The sequence below is a fragment of the Microtus ochrogaster genome, linkage group LG7_11 (assembly GCF_000317375.1).
Source record: "Microtus ochrogaster isolate Prairie Vole_2 linkage group LG7_11, MicOch1.0, whole genome shotgun sequence".
NCBI lineage: Eukaryota > Metazoa > Chordata > Mammalia > Rodentia > Cricetidae > Microtus > Microtus ochrogaster.
This window is the reverse complement of record NC_022032.1, coordinates 7,207,360-7,218,374: the sequence shown is the minus strand read 5'-3', so window position 1 is coordinate 7,218,374 and position 11,015 is coordinate 7,207,360.

The window sequence follows — 11,015 nt, the reverse complement described above, 5'->3', positions numbered from 1 at the left end:
GACGTGTGAACTGATTAAGTGTGATATTCTTTTCCCCTACTTGGGGATCAGCTCAGGGAGATCTGAGGTGCCACCAGAGTTGTGGCTGCCCACCCTGATGCCAGTCACCCATCTTGAGGTGGGACTTGACAGTCCCTGAGGCAAACTTGGGGATTTCCCCTGGAGCTTAGTGAAAATGCATTGTTGAGCAGCTCTGGACTGTACAGAGCCTGGACAGTGTTCCAGGCACAAAGCAATGCTTACTTTTAAGGGGAACCGCACTTGCAACTGCAGTGTGACTCCTGAGAATGCATTGAGCACCTTCACGTCACTAATGTCTGTCGAGCAAATGTGTATTACCTGCTCTTGGTTTGTACCACTTAGACTTGGTCATGATCCTTGGCTTCAAGAAACTTCTCACTATTGGAGTTAGGACTGTATACAGGAGAGGAAGTAATGAAGGGTCCAGCCAAGTCCCACATTCAAATCAATATGTACTAAGCATCTGCTAGATGTCAGCTATTACATTTGGTCTAAAAAGGCAGATGTGCATTCGACTGGTTTTGAGATGCTTACGACGGAGGAATTGGTATGTGACATGGCACAGGCTTTTGTGTTATAGATGTTAGAAGAAGGAGAGGCTGTCCTGGGTGGAGAGAGTCTAGACATGGGGTAGAATTGGAAGGAAGATTTAAATAATGGGGGTACGGGGGGCATAAAGGTTTGGAATGTAGGATACACATCAGGGCTGATGGCACAAGGTGAGAACTTTATTTTCTGGCTTGATAATGTCTGGAGAGTGGACAGGATAGTGTTTTTGTGTTGTGGAATCTCGACCTTTAAAGACAGTGACTGCCACAGTGAAGTAGATGGCGGGCCCCAGGTAGATAGTGGTCAGTCGGCCAGTCTCTAGATTCCCTTTATCTTCTTCCCTGGCAGGCCTCTCTCTGGCTTTTTTTTTTTTTTTTCAAGCACATACTTTTTCTGTAGGGAAGTGCTATGTAAACCCCGTTTTTATATGTGGGGCATTTCAGCAGTTTCCCTAGCAAACAGCAAGTCATCCATCACCAGGACAAACCCTGAAATGAAGGAGGAGGAGACATCACTTGTCGTCTAGGGAGGGACAAAGGTCAGAACAGCTGTTTGCCATAGGGCTTTCGGTCTCAGTATTTCACTGGACACTTTCCCTTTTTCCCCTTGTCAGGCTAGCAGCTTGTTTTGCCCTTTTCAACTTCGCCTTTCTATGAAATGTGTTTTACAGGTTTCTGTCAAGTTCCTCACAAAATATCCCATATACACAAAGTCCAGGGGGGCTTTTCAAAGTTTTCTCATCTTGTACTATGCAGGGAACACTGCTCAGCACTCCTCTGTCCATAGTCCCGTGCTCTCTGCCGTGCTCTCTGCTCAGCAGTGAGCACAGCACTGGAGAGTCTTAGTGATGATGAAAGAGAAGCCTTTCTCTGCAAGCCCGCAACTTGAGGACTCAGGCTAGCTAGTCTTGTGGAGCAAGGAAATAGCCCTCAAGGGACTGAGGTTTGGAAGTAGGTAGGTAGGTAGGCTGGGATGCAAAGGGCATGTGAGGTCAGATCTCGTGAACATACCATCAGATGCTATCTCGTGCTAACCTGGATGATCTAGGTGTGGGTGTATCTCAGTGACCCAGTAGAAAGGATTCACAGGGTTCAGATGAGGAGATGGAAACCACCCACCTTCACAGACCCCTACCATAAAGGAAGACACGCTGTCCCTTAGGAGCAATGCTTAACTATAGGGAGCAGAATTGAATGGCCACAGTGCCAAGCTGGCGACTGAACAGTGAAGTCTAAGGAAATATATTATAAAGGAGTGGTGAGGACCGCAGCCAACTGGAAGCCACTCTCGCCTCCAGTTGGAAGGGCATGGGTCCCCTCAGTGACAGGGCAGAGTTGTCCTGAGGGAAAAAAGCCCAATGCTGCTGCTGGTGCATCTAGTGTCTAGTATTTTTAAAGGAGATTAAAAGATTGTATTTTTTTAAAGAAAAAAAATCTACTGATTTTTATTTATTTTCTGTTTTAAAAAGTTGAAAGCAAGTTGTACTAGTTTGGGTTGTTATTGTTATGATGAAACAAGATGAAGGAAAGCAAGGTGGGGAGGAAAGAGTTTGTTTGGCTTACACTTCCACATCATAGTCCATCACTGGAGGAAGCTAGGGCAGGAGCTCAAGCAGAGCAGGGTTCTGAAAGCAGGAGCTGATGCAGAGGCCATGGAGGGGTGCTGCTTCCTGACTTGCTCATCATGACTTCCTCATCCTGCTTTCTTATAGAACCCAGGATCACTAGCCTGGAGATAGCACCATCAACACTGGGCTGGATTCTCCCCAATCAATCACTAATCAATAAAACATGATTAAAACTGGAGTTTATAAAGGCATTTTCTCAATTGAGGTTCCTTCCTTTCAGATGACTCTGGCTTTTATCTAGTTGACATAAAATTAGCTAGTACACAGATCAAGGTTTTGTTTATTTGTTTTTGTTTGTTGATTTGTTTGAAGAACAGTCCAGAGGCCAAGATTGTGGGAGAAAAACCAAATATATCTTCAGGCTATTTCATTGGTAGTACAGGTTTGAGCCCAAAGGTGAATAGCCTTGTCTCACCTTCCTGTGCTTGACTGTCTAGGTCTGAAAACTGCTACTTGTCTGGCAAGAAGTTGACAATGATTCTTTTGTCACATAACAATGTAATTGTTCCTAACCATATATGTAAATTTGCTTATCTCTTGTGTCCTTTTTAATTTTATATTTTTGTGTCTCTGTGTGTTTCTATGTGTACATTCTTGAAGGTGCCTGAGGAGGCCAGAAGAGGGTATCAGAGTTTTTGGAGTTGGAGTTTTAAGCAGTTGTGAGCTGTACAGTTTGGGTGCTGGTCCTCTATAAGAGCAATAAGCCATGTTTCCAGCCTCTTATGTATTACTAAGAAAGGCCTTACTACTGGTGGGTGCTTATGAACAAAATGGAAAACTGATACAAATTAATTATCCAGGGATGAGCAAGTAGCCAGAACTGACAAGAAGCCATGGTAAGATTTAGCCTATTGCTGGTAGGATCCAAGGCTTTTGAGTCTGTACTCAAAGGAAAATCATAAAAGAAAAGAAGGAGAGTCAATAACTCCTGAGGAATGATGTTTCTGAGAGAAAACTAGAGCCAAATCAGTTTCAGCAAGGATACTAAGAGGAGATTGGGAGGAAGAACCTATTCCTTCCACACTAAGAAGGTTCCATTGTTCTATGTATGGTTTACTTAGAGTAGAGACAGGGGAGAGGAGGGAGAAGGAAAGGAGGATATTGCTTGGTTATTGCTCAGACTTCCAGTTAATAATAATAATAGTTTAAAGTTATCCTGTGTCTACAATATGTCAGACTCATGCTAAATTTAATATAGGTTAGAAACTGTATTACTTGTGTCTCAACACTGTGCAAAAATATCCAAAATAAATAATTTAAAGAAAAGAGACTTTATTTGGGTTCATAGCTTCAGAGGGTTCAGTCCATGGATGATTGGATCCATTAACTGAAGTAGAACATCATAGCCATTGACATGTGTAATAAAAGAGAAATATTATGTCATGACAGAGAGGGAGCAGAGAAGAAGGAAGAGCTTGGGTCCAAGGAGAACATTCAAGAATGATATTACATCATGATGGAGAGGGAACAGTGAAGGAGGCAAGAGCTGGGGTCGAGGCAGAACATTCAATGGGGAGATTGACAATGACCCCATCTAACATTTTTGTAATGTCCCCAAACCTGCTGGGGATCAAATTTCTAACACACGAGCCTGCGAGTGAGAGATGATTAGAACTTAAAGCATAACGGGCAACCAGTTCTTCAGGAACACCTTCATTTTAACCACCAAAAAAACCAAGCCTCAGAGCAGCACAGAATTCAGTGGCAGACTTCGGTAGTCAGATGAGGATTTGAGTTCCTTTGAGAATTCCCATTATGTAACGCTGTCTCACAGGCAGGGACAGGTGGGGCAGGGGAGGATGTGTGTGCTGCCAAAACTTGTTTTATTTGAATTTTAAGATGGCTATGTTCTGTAACTTTGGAGGGGAACCCAAACCACATCTTTTATTTCAGCAGGGATTAAATCAAATTGGTCCAGGACTGATGCATTCTGAGAAATCAGCATTTAGAGACATTTAAGTAATGCAGGAAAATGTCTGAGCTGCTCTTTCCTGTGTTTTCCCAGATTTTCTCCCTATCCCCTCTCCATTCATTTACAGGGGGACAGACTTACATTCTGTGCACTGGTCCCTATGTGTTAACAGTCTATTTTCTTTCAAAGAGGCTAGCGCTTGGGGACAAATTCATACTCTGCAGACACCATAAACCTACAGCTTCATTTGCAGAAGAGATGGTGGGGAAAATTTGGAACGTCCAAAGAGTTTTCCTTGATTGTGTAGAGAGTATGGCTGTAGAACAATTTTCGAAGAGTGATAACAAAAACCACTACAAAGACCAACCACTACAGAGAAGAAAGTGAAAGGCAATTTAGTTTGACACATCTACTAATTCTGCTCTGCTGAAGGACAGGCATGTGGGGGATCAAGGATAGGCTGATGGGATAAAAAATTGGAAGAGGTGGGGTGGGGGAGACTTAGGGAAGTTAGTCAACCAAATAATGAATCAAGCGCCAGTTATTACCTACAAGGAGCTCGCGCCCATTCACTGTCTCTAGAGACTGCATAGGCATTTAGAGTTCTTGGTATCAGGATTTCCTTCAAGGATAGAGCAAGTCTTTGTCAAATAAAGAAACAACACAAGAATAGAAACAACAACCAAGTAATATGCGATTTATTTTTGACCCTTCATTGGCCCGTCAGTGTTATCGACAGCATGCACGGAACAGGTGACAGTCATGTCCCAAATAGCTCACCAAATCACAGGCTGGAGGGCTTATTATTGCTTATTCCAGGAACAGAGTGGTACCATATCAGGAACTCAACACCAGCTGCCTTCCTCCCCCATCAGTCTCATTCTTTGTCCCAAAAGAGACATGTCGTTTTCTTTCCTTTCAAATCTACCTCTTTGCCTTCCACCTGATGTCTCACACTTTGTGATGTAATCCAGATGGCTGTTCTATCCGGCTGATCCTTCGTTCCATATATTTTCCTTAAATCCCTTTATCCTTCTGCTGCTAACATTGCTTCACGTTTTCCTTTTAATCTCAGCTGCTCCACCTAGAATTATGTGCCATTTTGATGCCGTTCTTATCCGTAGAAATCTGTAGTGACTCTGTTGTCCCTTAGCGAAGGCTAAGCTTCTTGATATATTATTCTAAGCCCTTTTCTGCCTTTTTCCTTTCATAGGCCACATTTTCTGCTTCTCTTTCCCATCCACACTGAAGTCTTTAAGTTCAGAAACTGTATGCTAAATGAGACCTATGTAGGTTCTTTCATTATCGAAGGATATCTCAGCTCTGTGGTATTTCAAATTTGAAAAATGCTTTACAATTGTTTAGGAACACATTCTGCCAGTAAGCATTTCTCCTCCCTTAGTATTAATAATGTTATCCCAATAACAGAATCCATCATTAGATAAGACTTGGTTGGAAGTTTCTCTAAGAGCCATGCTTTTTTTGATGTATTATTCCATCCTCAGTCATGGCAGTCTTGTGATGCATTATGTCACTCAATATTTTCACCCAGAATAATAAGTTGGAGGAATGGGACATCTACCTACAATATATTCCTGTTATGTATTCTCCTTCGTGAAAAAGAAACAGCAACAAATGAGAGAAAGACAGGTCGGCTTAATCCACCACAACCAACAATGGGACAATTACATTGTTTTTATGGGGTTTTGTGCCTTTGGTTAAAACCCTAAATTTCCTTGGAGAAGTGTCCTATTAATTTACTGAGGAGTAAAGGGAAATGTATACTGTGCCAGCTACAGAACACACAGGTAGACAGAGCCGCAGGCAAGGGCTGATTAGTGTTATCAGGACCTGGAGGCATGGGCTTAGGACTTAAATCCTGTTTTTCTCATGTGCAAAGTATTTATTCCTGATTTTGTGACTGTCTGTAGATCATGCATTTTTTTTTCAACTGATGAAATGAACATGGTCATAGACCTTGCATGGGGTTGGGCAAAGGAGAGTAAGTTAATATATGAGGAAGGTCTGGTGCATGCATAAACCTTCAGTGAATAGTTACAATGTTTTCTCAGTTTGGAGAACAGAAATACAAGCTACCATAAGAGAGTTCATAATTTATCCTATAAATAAGGAAAATACTCACTATATTCTCCAAGGATTATGTTGCTGCAGTAGTGACTAATGTTTAATACCCAAAGTGTTGTTTTTAATCACCAGTGTGTTGGGTTTTCGTTCATTTGTTTTGGTAGATACTGTTGCCTGTTTTACATCTCTAAGGGGTTGGAGACCACAGGAAGGTTAAGTTCATCTAGGGTGACAGGGCTCAGGAAAGATTTTCAAGGAGAGGGGCAGCTATTGGGCAGACTGGAAAGTCTCTGAACATATGAGAAAGAGCGTAGATGGAAATTTGGTGTGATAGCAGCTTCCAGCTCACGCACACAGCACCACGCTTTTAAGTAAAACTGTAGTCTACAAATCACCCCCAGTCATTATGCAGCGATCCTCTCAGGTCTGTATTGGAAGAAGGGAGTCTGATGGCAGCTAACTGAGTGTTTTGGGTCATCAGTGAAGTGTGGATAGACTCAGTGTCAATGTCCATCATCTGATTGGAAGTTCCGTACTTTTATTTCCATCAGAGTGGTCAGTCTGTGAAGATCAAAAATGAGTTGGGATCCGTGGTCTCTTTCCATTTGTATTCAGAGAACCCATAGAAATAAAGATGGCGTGCATAGTATGGTAATTCAATTATCATTGTACTTTATGATTCTGTTATTATTTCTTTTAATCAGTTCAGTAGAGTCCATTCATTTCTTGGGACATGTATACTAATTATAGTATATATTTTAAAGTTGAAAAAGACCTTAAGTGTATCAGAATTCATGCTATGCTATTCATGAATGCTTATGAATAGCCATAAGTAGATATCTTCAGTATACTTGGGCAGTGGGTTCAGAATCTCTACTTCGATCTGCAGCTGCTATAATCTGCAGACATTTATGTCTCTCCTATAAAATGAAATAGTCCTTGCTTATAACTCATGTATACCCCTCCATGGACTTTAAATCATCACTAGATTGCTTTTAGAACCTGAAACAATGTAAATGCTGAGGGAGTAGTTGTTTTACTGCAGTATCTAGGGAATAATGAAAAGCTTTCACACTTGCACATATACACAATTAAAAAATGATCCATCACTAAAGGAAAACTGTCATCCCTGAAGCACTGGGTATGAAAGACTGATTATATGATTTACTACTTACCCCCATGATCTATAAGCTTTTCCATGAGTCTAAACAGATTGCCATAGCAAAATACAACAGGTAGAAACTGGACATCCAACATCAAGGTATCATCAAGGCTAGTTTCTGCTAATGCTCTCTTCTAAGTCTGTGAGTGGCTGCCTTTTCATTGGGTCGTCATATAACCTTTTTTTTTCAAAGGCGCACACTCCGTATAATGCCCCTTTCTTGCACACCAGTCAGATTGAATTAGGAGTTACCCACATGACTACACTTGGCCTTAACTACCCCTTTATAGGCCTGTTTCCGCATACAGGCACAACCTGAGGTGCTCAGGGTTAAGACGATGCCTACAAACAATTCCCAGAGGAACAGAGTTCAGTTCATAAAACCTCTAAGGTGTGGTGTTGAACATCAGCCTTTGTGGTGGTTGGCACTTATGTCAACTTGGCAGGGTCTAAAATCACCCAGGAGACACATATCTAGCCCTGCTGAGTGGGGTTTTGTAGATTAGGTTCACTGGAGTTAGAAGACCCATCTTAAATGTGAGTGGCGTTTTCCATGGACTGGGTTACCTCAAAAGGGGAAAGCAGGCTGAATCCCACCTTTCATCACTTTCTCCTTCCAGACTGGAGGCAAAATGTAAGCAGCTGCCTCAAGAATCTGCTGTAACTCCTTCCCTGAAAGGATGGATTTCCCTTGAACAATAAACCCTCTTTCCTTAAGCTTTCATCATGCATTTTCTCACAGTGATAATGGAAGGAACCAATGAAGTCTTCAACTCTTCTAGAGAATTTTGACAAGTGCTAATGAGTGTAGGCATCTAGAGGTGGTTGTAGCTGTTTTAAAGACAATATTGCCTATAGAAACATCATGCCAGCCACAAAAGAACTGAGTTTTCTAGTAGTTCCATTTTAAAGATGGGGAAAATTTAAAAGTATAGTAAGTCTAGTTTACCCTGTATTAGGGTTCTCGAGAGGAACAGAACAAATGGGATGTGTGTGTGTGTGTGTGTGTGTGTGCGTGTGTGTGTGTGTGTGTGAGAGAGAGAGAGAGGGGGGGGGAAGGGAGAGAGAGAATTAGTTCAGGTTTCATAACAATAGCTGAAGCATCCCCAAGAAGCTGAAATTCAGGTAGCTTGCTCAGTCCTTGAAGATAGTAACCTCAGCAACCCTACTCTGGCACCTAAAACATGGCAGGTTTCTGTGGTGCTCCTAGTTCTTAGTCATTCATGGAAGCCTGACAACACTATTTCACTAGAGGAAACCTAGGTGGTGGCAAGACAGAAAGTCAGGCAAGCAAAACGTTCTCCATCTTCCTTCTGTCACACCCTTTCTATCTGGTGTTGGATCCTCCTAAGTTGTTCAAGACAATCAGGATGCTTTTCAGTTGAGGCTCTGTACTCAGGTAATTCTCAATTATGGTAAATTGACATTAAAACTAACTGCAACATACCACAAATAATATTTATTTTTTATCACATATAAGCATACAATTATAAAAGACACTTTATTTTTTCAAAATCTGGTATATGCTTATGTCTACCACAGCATATCTTAGTGGAAACAAGCCATATTTCAAATACCCCATAGCTCCTCTCAGTAAGTGGCTGCCATTCAAAAGCCAGGCTTGCCTTCAGATCTCACATGGCTTCTTGCTCTAAGCTTTGACATTGATGTCTTCATCTTTCCTCAAGCACACACCACTGATTCTGACTCACCCATCAGTAGATTTCAAGGGAAAGCATGGCTTCTCAAAAATGTGCTCTAAAGTCTTTAACAACAACCAGTCTCTCCCATGGTCTCGAAGTGAAATTCTAAACACAGAGACAACACAAATACGTGACTCTCTAGCCCAAGTATAAGATACAAGAAATGTTTGAACTTCTGGGCAATCTAAAGAATTGTGGACTCTGTGTGAAATTGAAAGTAGCAACAGAAACCAAACAAAACAAAACAAAAAAAACAGAACAAAACAAACAAACAAAAAACCAGAAAAATCCCATACCACAATAGCTAAGGTATAGAATCGGCTCAAGTCCCAATCAGCAGCAAAGTAACTAAAAATACATATGGCATTTTCTGGACATGGTGACACATACCTGTAATTCCAGCGCTTAGAAAATAGAGGATTATTCAGCAAGACCTTGTCTCAAAGACAACACCAAAGTTCAAAGTGTGTATGTATAGTGGAGTATTGTATAGACACAAAGAAGAATAGAGTCTTGTCATTTTTAGTAAAATAGATGTAACAGGACATTGTGATAAGCTACACGAAAGTGTCTCATACTCTCTCATGTTTGGAGGCTGAGAAAACCAGTTCAAAAGTAAGGATTGAGAAGGATGCACAGCAAGGAAAGGGTTGGAGAAAGAGGCTGGAATTGATACCTGCATATTGTAGATTTGTATGGAAACATCACGCCAAAGCCAACTAATGTATCTAGTTAATATTTGATAGTCTAAAATGTTTCCTGGGACAGTATTTTATTTGGGTGAAGCAAATGGTCACTTTATATCCAACCCATTTTGAATGTCATTGCTTAAGTTCCTGATTCCACTGTCAAATGTCCACCATCAGCTATAGTACACAGTCAGGGACTCTACCCTTGGGGATCCTCTGGTATTTCCCTTTCTTGACCATCAGGAATTTTGTCACAGGACAAACAACTATGAGAAAGGCCCTTACCTCAGCTACATACAGGGAACCCTCACTGCGTGCATGGGCAACAGCCTGGGTTTGCTTATGGCAGCAGAATTGCCATTGTACTTAAGCTATTGTGTCTCGCTGGTCATTATGATGGTAAACAGTGGGGAAATCTGTGTCTGCTCTCAGCTGGAGGAGTTGCTGTGTCATTCTGCAGCCCTCAGATAGTATCAATTTTCGCCTGGTTTCCTTCTCCTCACCTTTACCTCCTGCTCTGTCTGCAGCAATAACAGAGTTCCTTATGATACATAATGTTTAAATGACTACATTTCGAGGGGAGCATTTGGAAAATTAAGAACTTGAAAATCATCTGCTTTCCCCTCCCTGTGTATTACATAAAGGTTGGTTATGCCAAATTTGCTTTTCTGTGTTCTGTTAACAGTCTCCTTATTATCCAAAGCAGCTTCAATGGCTAATCGATAACCCCACAGGGAGTATTTGTGCATTGCACAGAAGAGAAGAATCCAGTTCAAAGGGGAGTAAAAATTCAGAGTCTTTAGACAAACAGTTATGTAAACAAACATGTGTGTGTGTGTGTGTTTTGTACTCTCTGTGTATAGCCTGTGTTTCCCCCTCTCTTAGTCTTTCTTCTGTGTTTGCATTTCTCTCTGTGTGTATGTGTGTATATTGAGTGTTTCTCTTTTTGTGTGTGTGTTTCTTTCTCTTTGTTGTGTTTTCTTTGTGCTTGTGCACATCCCCTCTTTGTCCCTCACCCCTCTATCTCTCTTTCTCTTTGTGTGCGTATGTGTACCTCTGTGTATGTGTGTACAGTTTTCAATTGAAATGTTGATTTTTTAAAATCTATTTCCTGCTAACTGAAGCTTGAGCCATCTAGTTATTAGAACAGGCCGTGAAAGTCGGCGGGGGGGGGGGTGAAAAGGGAATGTTTGTAATTTTATACTTGATTGATGTTCCTTTTGAATATAGTTTTGTATTGGGTTTGGATCGCTCTTGTGTTTCCATT